This window comes from Osmerus mordax, chromosome 10 (assembly GCF_038355195.1).
Source record: "Osmerus mordax isolate fOsmMor3 chromosome 10, fOsmMor3.pri, whole genome shotgun sequence".
NCBI lineage: Eukaryota > Metazoa > Chordata > Actinopteri > Osmeriformes > Osmeridae > Osmerus > Osmerus mordax.
Window position 1 is genome coordinate 13,224,106 of NC_090059.1, and position 9,891 is coordinate 13,233,996.

Consider the following 9,891-nt stretch of genomic DNA (forward strand, 5'->3'; position numbering starts at 1 on the left):
CCTCTACCCAACTACTTGGAGCGAGTGTCTGAAAATTTGACTCATGCGTAAGGTCTAAGTGATGCGCACTCAAGACGACTTTCACACCAGTATTGTCTACATCTCTGGAATTGTAAGACGCACAACTTCTACGGCGTGGCATTATCTTGGGCATAAAACGAACAGCTCTGACAACTACAACTAAACGTTCAAGACCCCGGCCCACTTGTCATTAAAAAGTTTGCTACGTGAGGGCAGAATTTATTGACAAGCGACCGAGGCTTTAGGCTTGAGAGGATGCATGGGGGGCGTGGCTAGGGTCGTGTGCGCCTGATGAATAGCGCTAAGCCTCTTTGATAAAGACTGCGGGGAGTCAATTTACCAAGTTCATCAAAAGTGGATTAGGTCCGTGTCAGTGATCACCGGGCGCATGGTCTTGGCTCAGGAGAATACTGCGATGCCACTTCTGAGCTACTTAGACATTCATTAGTGATTCTTTAGATAAAGAAGAAACAGGCTTTTAACAGATAATCTCATTGTCAGCCACAAAAAAGGACACAATATGGATAACTTATTATTGTGCCGAAAATACAGGAATTATTTAACCAAGTTAACCAGCAATAACCTTATCGTGTGTTCCATTCACCTAGGCTATACATACATGCCATGCATTAGGCCTACACATTTAAATTAGCCTTTGGTTAAACCTAGACAGCCGGATAGGTTTTGGGTGGAATGTCGGACTCACAGGCTATTGGCTAAACAGAAAATAAATGAATGCATCCAAATATATTTCCCGACAGTTACAGACCACATCCTCAGCGGTGATCTAATCCAATTTAACAGTGTCCACTAAAACTATTGGGGTTTCAGTTCTCTCTGCATGTTGGAACCACAGCAACCCACGCATGGGGTTTAAAAACAACACAGCATGCTCACACAAATAAGTAAATCAATGAATAAAACTCAAACCACACAGAGGAGTGGTCCCTAGGAAGCCAGCAGCAGCAAAACGTGGTGAGGTGGTCCCTGGCCTGACAGTTGCTGGCACGCTCCGCTTATTAAACCTAATGAAGCGTCTCATTGAGGCGAGGACGCGGGCTCGTGATCAAACCCAGCGCCGCGCGCCGGATGGTTGGAGCAGAGGGACCCCCGCGCGGAGGGTAAATTGGGGTGCATGCATGCCTGTCAGAGCAAAACAAGAAGAAATGCTACCATCATTCGCTGACAGGATTAGAGGTGGAGGGCAACACGGACGATACTTTTTCTTCTTTTCAGTGTTTGCCATCAACAACAAAGGGATGCACCGTCCAAACCGGACGGATGAGCCAAAAGTGCAGGATTGAAGCGCACACTTGTCAACATTGATTAACTTCTGTAAAAAATAGAACAAAGGGAAAGCGATACAACACGGCTTGATTTAAAAGTAATTCAGCAACACACTCTGTTAAGATGGTGACATCGATCTAAGACTAATTTAATGTATCCAGACAACCCAAGTATTTGATAGCTCCTTTTGGTCCCCTTAAATAACCGTAGAGTAGTCAATGCTGCAGGACAACAATGATAAGCTTGACATAGTGTGTCAAACTGTTTTAGTCAGAAGGAAAAAGTGCTTTAAAACTTGGACAGATATGTCCAATATGGTTTAAAACTTTGATGAAATACTTTTCTATTCAGGTAGTTTTTTGACCAAATCAGCCAGGGATTTCACTTAATCTTTATGATTCAAACATATTAGTCACTCTTCATGCCCTTATGCACAGATACAATTATGACCAGTTCTCCTGCCAGGAAGTGAAATAGGTTAGCTGCACTTTCCAGCAAATGTATATGAAAACAGTTGAAGTGTCTACAGTAAAACTGTGCCAAAGAGGTATAATTTACTATCCTGTAATTAACATAATAGGACAATCACTTGATCTTTTCCTAACATTTATTTCATCTGGAATGCTTATGTGCAGTGTTCATGTGCTGTTTAAAAATACTATCCTAAAATAATTAAAGTAAATCATTGATTGCATTGTCGTTTACTAAAAGTATAGTGAGCTTGTGTGTGTGTGCTGGTCCGATATGTCCAGGTGGTCTCCCTCTGGCCCAACAACCTGCTCTCTGGCCCCATTCAGCATTTGGGCCCCTTATTGATCAAAGTAGCTCTCGGACACTTTGATGTGTTTGATCAGTGGTCAGTCAAGACAGAGAGAGGAAGACAGGACGATCAGCTTGGACCACTGGCGTTGGGAGTTTTGGTCGTCCTCTTCCTCCTAAACCACCCCCTCTTACACCCCCTGCCCCTCCTCCCCGTCACACTAATTTGGTCAATTTTGGTCTCCCATGTTCTACCAATACACTCCTTTTTAGGTACCTCCCCTACTACCCTCCCCGCAGAACCCCACCACCAACATCAAGCCCTGTCACTCCCTTCTCACCCCCACCCCATACTCCCTCTCTTGTTAGTTTTCTTTCACATCGGAAGACCTTCCTGCACCCCTCATTGTGCTTTGGCCCCTATTGGCCCAATTACCAGGCATTGATTAGGCTAGCAAACCAGCCGTGAGCAGCTAGGGACAGCCAGGCGTGCTGCTGTGCTAATGAAAGCCTCCCCCACAGGCTCCTCTGGGCCTATGTCAGCACACAAACACACAAACACACAAACACACAAACAAACTGGTGCATATTTGTGTGTGTACTTGTTTGCGTGTGTGATAAGAGCGATTAAAAGCATATGAGATTGATTTTGTATGTTGATGGGGCAGATTTTTGTTTAGTGTGTGTGTACCACAGTGTGTCTACAGTCGTCCATAAATTGCCTAAATGGTACACAACTGCCTTATATCCTGCTACTTGCTGGCTTGATTTCCTAATTGATCTTCTGAATAATGATCAGTATAAACCTGCTTGTTCTCTCTGGCTAATACACATATACACTAACACACACGCATATATTCCCCACAGTGGGAAAAGATAATTGCTTTCTATTGATGGAGCCACAAGTCCTTTGGGACGAAAGCAGGAAGCCAGGTTGTTGGACGCTGTTATTTCAACAATTGCTGTCCCCAATAATCACACCCCAGTATCGGTCACCAACCACCTTGGGGAATTGATGGTGAGGATGAGTGTTTGTCTGTGTGTGGGAAGAGTACAGACAGTGTCAATGACAGTCCTGAACTGTTAACAACGAATGTTGTCTCTATCAAATACCACACTATGATGACAACATGGAGACCATGGGAGTTTCAGAGATGGTGATGGTTGTGGTGCTTGAGCCTCCAGAGCATGTAGCTGAAGAAGCTGTGTGTGTGGTAGTCGTGTCAGATCCTCATTATTCCATCAGGAGCGAGGAGAGGGGAGCACTGCAGGGGAGCAGAGAGGGTGCGTGTGCTCGCTTTCTCAACTTCCTGATTAGAATGCATTCTGGGAGGCGGCTGGGGCGGGCTGACATCAGAGAGAGAGAGGGAGAGAGAGGGAGAGAGAGAGGGAAGAGAGGGAGAGAGAGAGGGAAGGAGGGAGGGAGGGAGGGAGGGAGGGGGAAAGAGAGAGGGAAGGAGGGAGGGAGGGGGAGGGAGAGAGAGGGAAAGAGAGAGGGAAGGAGGGAGGGAGACAGAGTGAGAGAGAGAGAGAGAGAGAGAGAGAGAGAGAAAGAAAGAGATAGAGAGAGAGAAAGAGAGGGAGGGAGGGACAAAAAGTGAGGGAGAGAGAGATCAGGAGAGATCAGCAGAGATCAAGATCAAGATCAAGAATAGGGTCAGTCACAGGTCTCACAGCATCGATACGTCGGGTTCCTGTGCCGTTTCATCTCTTGTTTACGACTGGTTGCTGTCATGAACTCTCCCCCCGCTACCAAACACCTTTACGTACCTTAGCAGTGGCACACCAGTTTATTTTTGTCAGGAAAAAACGAGTTGAAGGCAAAAAAAAACATCAATGAAATTTGGACTTGGAAAATAAGTTTGGAGAGACTCTATATGCCCAAAGTCAATGCTACTTTTAACAAAGTTGTCAACTCTCTGTGGCTAGTACGATAAATGGTCAACGCAAAAACAAACAAAAAAGTTTTATATCTCAAAACAAGCAGTAGACTATGGTCGGCCCACTGATAAAAAAATACAAAATGTGTTCAATTTGAAACATTTTCAGCTAATTACCTCAGTCAGGTCAATAGTTCAACATTAACAGATTGGCTAGCTAATGAAAAGCAGATGAAACATGAGAAATAATCGCCTCATATACAATTCTTCTAATATTTATTCCTACATGACCACAACCAGATCCATAGAGTGGGTATGAATGTGACTCTTTCAATATATTATCAAGACCTCTCATTAAATTGAGTCAATGGATAATGGATTACTTTTATGATCTAGTTGGATCGGACGACTTGAAGTATATTTAGTCTGGTCATTCTCTTCAGTCTCTTGTCAGTATTGACTACTGTTTGAAGTATTTTAGTTTTTTTTAATGAAAGAAATGGTATATAGATAGATGAGGATGGTACCTCTATCCATCTTTTCTCCCCATGAAGAGGGATGCTGGGTTGGAACGGCTGGATGGTTGGGTTGGTTGAGTCTGTGTGGTGGGGGTGGTATTGTTGGATGGTAGGGGGAGTGTGTAGTGAGGGATGGTCAAATGGTATAGTTAATGTGAGTCTGTGTAAGGCTCTGTGTGTGTGTCTATGTGTGTGTGTGTGTGTGTGTGTGTGGGGGGGGGGGGGGGGGCGTGGGGGGCGAAGGAGGGGGTCTTCATTCCAGTCCTGATCCTAACTCTCTTTCTGCATCTTTCTCTCCATCTTCTTCCAAGCCTTTTTGACCAGAAACCTGCCAACGCATCCAGCATTGATGGTCTGTATCTGAAAGACAAGAAAACCAGAATACTTGCACACTCCTAGACTGGTGGACACAGATCCATGTGACCCTATTGAAATACCTTAGATACATACATGGGCCAGAGCAAGGTGGAGATCTGTCTGAGCCTGCTTCTTCTCCATCCTGTACATGTTTCATGTTCTGCTGCCCTCTGCTGCTTCTCCTCCATCTCAAGGCTGCTCCGTGTCATCTCCAGGAGAGAGGCCTGAGCCTGGGACAGAGACTCCTCAGCCCTCCCCTGGGCTTCCAGAGCCTGGGTCTTCTCATCTACCAAGATCTTTCTCTCCTCCTCTCTCTTGTCAGCAGGCCCTTTAGCTCTCCTGTGGCTGACTCCTTTTGAGCCTTTATGGCCACCATGCTGACCTTGGTCTGCTCCAAAAGATCCTCCAAGCGGCTGCTCTCTTCAGCTGACTGGGCCTTTGTAACTGCCTCAGTTAGCTTTTTTTTTTCTTCTCAAGGCTCTGTTCCAATCTCTCCGTTTTGGCTGTAAATGCTGCAGTGTTGGTCTTGTTTCCAGAATTCTTAATATGTTGAAGCAGCCTGTGCACCTCTTTCTGCATCTGGGCCAGTCCTTCTTCAGCAGCTGCTGTTCTGCCGCACTCCGCCGCTGCTCCATGAAATCGCCAACGCAACACATTCGTGACTTGCGAGTCTCACCTGCGGAGGCAACCGTTTCCTCTGCCACCGTCACAGCGGTAACAGGTACTTTGACATCAGGAGCCTGTATGGACAGAGAAGTTTTACATTTTCATATGGATTTAGGATTCTATACTGCTGTAGAGAATGTAGTGCTTTTGTTATTTGTGTTTTTTATTATGATTTAACTTACAGAAAGGTTGCTGATGGAGGGTTTAGGGTCCTTGACTTTCTCCTCTTCAGGTTGAGGAGCTGCCAACTCCCACGCAGCTCTCTGATAAAGCATTAAACCATTAGTCCATATTCATGGAATTATGTAAAACCCAAGTAGCTTATAGCCAATGTCGCCAAACAGATGAAAAACAAATTTTACATATTAAGAAACAAAGTCATGTTGTTTCCTTTTCTGCTTGCCTCAGTGACTTTCTTTTCATTGTAAAATCATTTCCGCAAAGCAAAACACACTGCCCGTGTTTTATCACTCATTTGTAATGTTGTAGTTTTGCCTTGATCTCTAGGTGCACCTTGAATAAATGTTAACAGAACAGTCAATTGTTGCTGGATTATAAAGTCTAGACCACACTACATAGACACTTAACCCTTGTGTTATCTTCGGGTCATTCTGACCCATCAGTCGTTGTGACCCACCCGTCATATTGCGACAACTTTACCACATACAAAAACAAAGTGAAGCATTTTCTTTTAACCGTTGGGCTGTCTCAGACCCCCCACATTGCGAAGGTTGAAATAACATTATTTTAATTTGTTTTTGTATTGGGTAAAATTGGGTAAACACAACGATGGTTCGTTATGAACCTTTGGGTCATGTGACCCGAAGTCAGCACAAGGGTTAAGCAGCAAATATAGTTTTACCTGTCATTGACGACGTGAAAAAACCCAGATATGAGTTCAGTTTGCTAGATTGTTACTTATTAATTACTAATATGGCTAATGTGATTATGACGTCCTACATGTATCACAAAGCGTTTCCACAACTAAATTGCTGTCATCAATGACCATTGGAATGTTTGGTGTCCATTCTATTCACACACACACACACACACACACACACACACACACACACACACACACACACACACACACACACACACACACACACGTGGAACAACAACGTGACACGCAACATCACCTTGCAAGACTTGATCTGATCAAGACCTGATCTAGATCTGGTCTACATCTGGTCTTCTTCCTTTAACCTCAATTTGCCCTGTGTTCCTAATTGAAACAATAAAATAAACACATTAACTCTTTTATGAATCGGTATAGATTTCACTTTATCAATCATTCTTTCAATCCATTCCCTATAGAACAGAGGTCATGTAATGATCTACATCCTAAATATGAGAGAAGTGGTTTATGACATTTGACGTCGGCAAGGTTATGTATAATGGAGAAACTACTTGTTTCTCCATTATAGTAGCTAGTTCTTAAATGAGGTTTTCTTTGAAATAACATGATATTTAATGAATGTGGTGAGATAGATAGAAAAAGCTAGTGCCGCAGTGCACAGCAGTCTAAGTCGAAGATTTCATTCAGCAGTCTATGGGTATAGTGATGGTTGGCCAATTATGTTGAGGATCAATTTGTTTGCCTTTTCAGAATTCTTCTAGTTTTCCTTCTCTAATCCTATCTCTTCTTATTTTTTTAATTTTTTCTTCTCTTATTTTTTTATCTCTTCTTTTCTTCCCAGTTCCCACCCATGGGAAACGTGTTCACCAGCTAATAATGCATGATGACAATGATGGCCATGTATTAATTAGATTGTGGATCAATGATTTTACTAAACAATGTCTACCTTCAGGCTAAGTTTTCTTGAGAAAGTGTGTGTGTTATTCATGTGCGTGTGTCCATTGTGTGCACAGTCAGGCATTTTTTTTTTTTTTTTTCAGTTTTATTTGGATGTCATGCACATACAAAAATATTTTCACATACATGCATCCTTGAGCAAAGGAGTCATATTACTGATACATTTCACAGGCTTGGTAAAAAAAGCCTTGTGGAAACTTCCAGAATTGGTCAATGTGAAACTTGGATCCCCATCAGCAATGTGGGGCTCTGTTTCACGCTGTTTTCACTCTGTTTCATGGCTGTTTCTTTGTGAACTTGGAGTATTTGTCTTGTGCTATAAATGACAGTGCTCTCCTGAATCTCTGGGGACTGCTGAAAAACGAATGAAGAGTCACTTTGTCCACAAAGCAGCTTTGTCTCTCTGTCTCTTCCAATGACAATATTTAATCATGGCATCTTATACACGCTCCCACTCTCTATATTCAATCTGCCTGCCTGTTTGTCTGCCTGCCTGTGTGTCTGCCTGCCTGCCTGCCTGTGTGTCTGCCTGCCTGCCTGCCTGTGTGTCTGCCTGCCTGCCTGTGTGTCTGCCTGCCTGCCTGCCTGCCTGTGTGTCTGCCTGCCTGTCTGCCTGCCTGTATGTTTGTGTCTATCTTTTTAACAGCATTGAAGCAGAGCTCCACTCACTGAGCCATCAAAAATACATGAAGGTGGATGATACTAAACTAGAGCGGAGCCTGTTCACCAGCGGACCTAACAGAGTCAGTTTGCTGGGGAGAGAGGGGGGTGGGGGGTGGGGAGGGGGGGGTGGGGGGGGAGAAGGAGCGAAATGGAAAAAGGAAAGACAAATACAGAAGGGGAAAAAGAGAAAAGACTGTGAGTGAATGTGTTTGCATTTGTTTATGCCTCATTAAATCTGTCCTGGGTAAAGATGTTCACAGCCTGAAACAGGTGATAATCTGACCATGAATTCATGAATTTCTACACCAATGTTTTGTATTCCTTTCTGTCTTCCACCCCCTCTCTTTCTTTCTCTCCCTTTCTCTATCTCATCCTCAGCTTGTAGTGAGACAGCTGCCTGTGAGCTCAGTTGACCCTAATCACTTCCTGAGAGTGCCAATGACATCATCACTAGGGGCCAGCCACGGACACAGACCAGACCACAGAAACCATGTAAAGGCCAGATCTGGAAAATAGACAACATGCCTCCAGTCACACGACCACACCTGGAAGGGCAGCGAGAACAGAAGCCTGGAGAACATATCTGGAGAGGAGAAGTGCTGATGTAGAGTGGTTACACCATCTGCACCCTCCTCTATTATAGAGACTCTTTGATGGGTGCCCATTCTCTAAACATTCCTGGACTACTGGACCAGTGCAGGACAGTATCATGCAGATGCTTCCCCTAATACATCCCTCCCAGTGGGGGTTTCTTCCCACTGTTATGGTGGATGTTGTAGTGTCCTGGTGTGTCGCAACAGGCTCATGAGGCTTCTGTGAGCTTAGGGGCTCGGCTTCCATTGATGTTTGTGAAAGCTGGAGTTGTTGACAACCATGTCATCACTCACAGTGAGGAGTAGTGACATCACTTCCTTCCTGTGGACATGTCAGGTTCCCTCATGTTTGGTCTGTCTGTTATTAGTGATGTGCAGATAGCTGGACCACACTTGTAATACACATACCAGAATTTCACTGTGGGTGGATGGATTGATGGGCTGCTCCGAGATATTTATAAAAGAATGGAAATATGGATTGACAGATGGATGGACAAATGAAAAGATGGAAGGATAGTGCTGTGATGATGGATGCCTCCCATTGAGAAAGACGATGGATGATGTGACTACATGTGGACTTTGTTGACGGTGGATAGATGAGCAGAGCCCAGGAAGAGATAGATTGTGGGTAGGGTGTATGTGTTGCTGTCAAATATGCCCTCTTTCTCTGTGTGTCTTTCTGTCTCTATCTCTTTCTCTGTTTCTTTCTCTGTAGATCTGTGGAATTAACATGCAGCCAACGCTAGCTGTAATAGAATAATAAAGGTGTGTTCAATTCAGCTCTCCGCCTGTCAGTAAATGTGACAGCAGCATGTTTGTGCTGCGTTTCCCTTCCTCAGCTGCATGACCTCCTCATCCCTGCGTTTCCTCCTCCCTGCCTCCCCCCTCCTGCTGTGTCTACCGCCTTAATTATGCATATGACTGGTGCAGTCTGGGAGAGAGAGTTCATAGCCGGCACCTCACACATGTCAGGCGTTATTAGCTATCCTGTCCTGGAGAAGAGAGGAGGAGGAAGAAAGGGAGAGCAGAGGAGAAGAGGTGAGGAGCGGAGAGAGAAGGAGAGGAGAGTGGAAGAATATTGAAGGAGACAACAGTCTAAGAGATGATTGGAGAGTGAACGAGAGGAGACTGGAGGAGAGGAATGTGGGCCTCAGAGGTAGAGACAGCTCAGCACAACTTTACACCTAAAGTTATAGGTCAGAGCCTAATTGAGTTTCTAACTATGTTTTACTTTCATACAACTTGAATTCCTTTTAGCATCAATTATTCTAGGTCTAGAAAACACCGCTATTTAATACATGCTTTCTTTACTGGTGCCTTTCCTAAAAGAA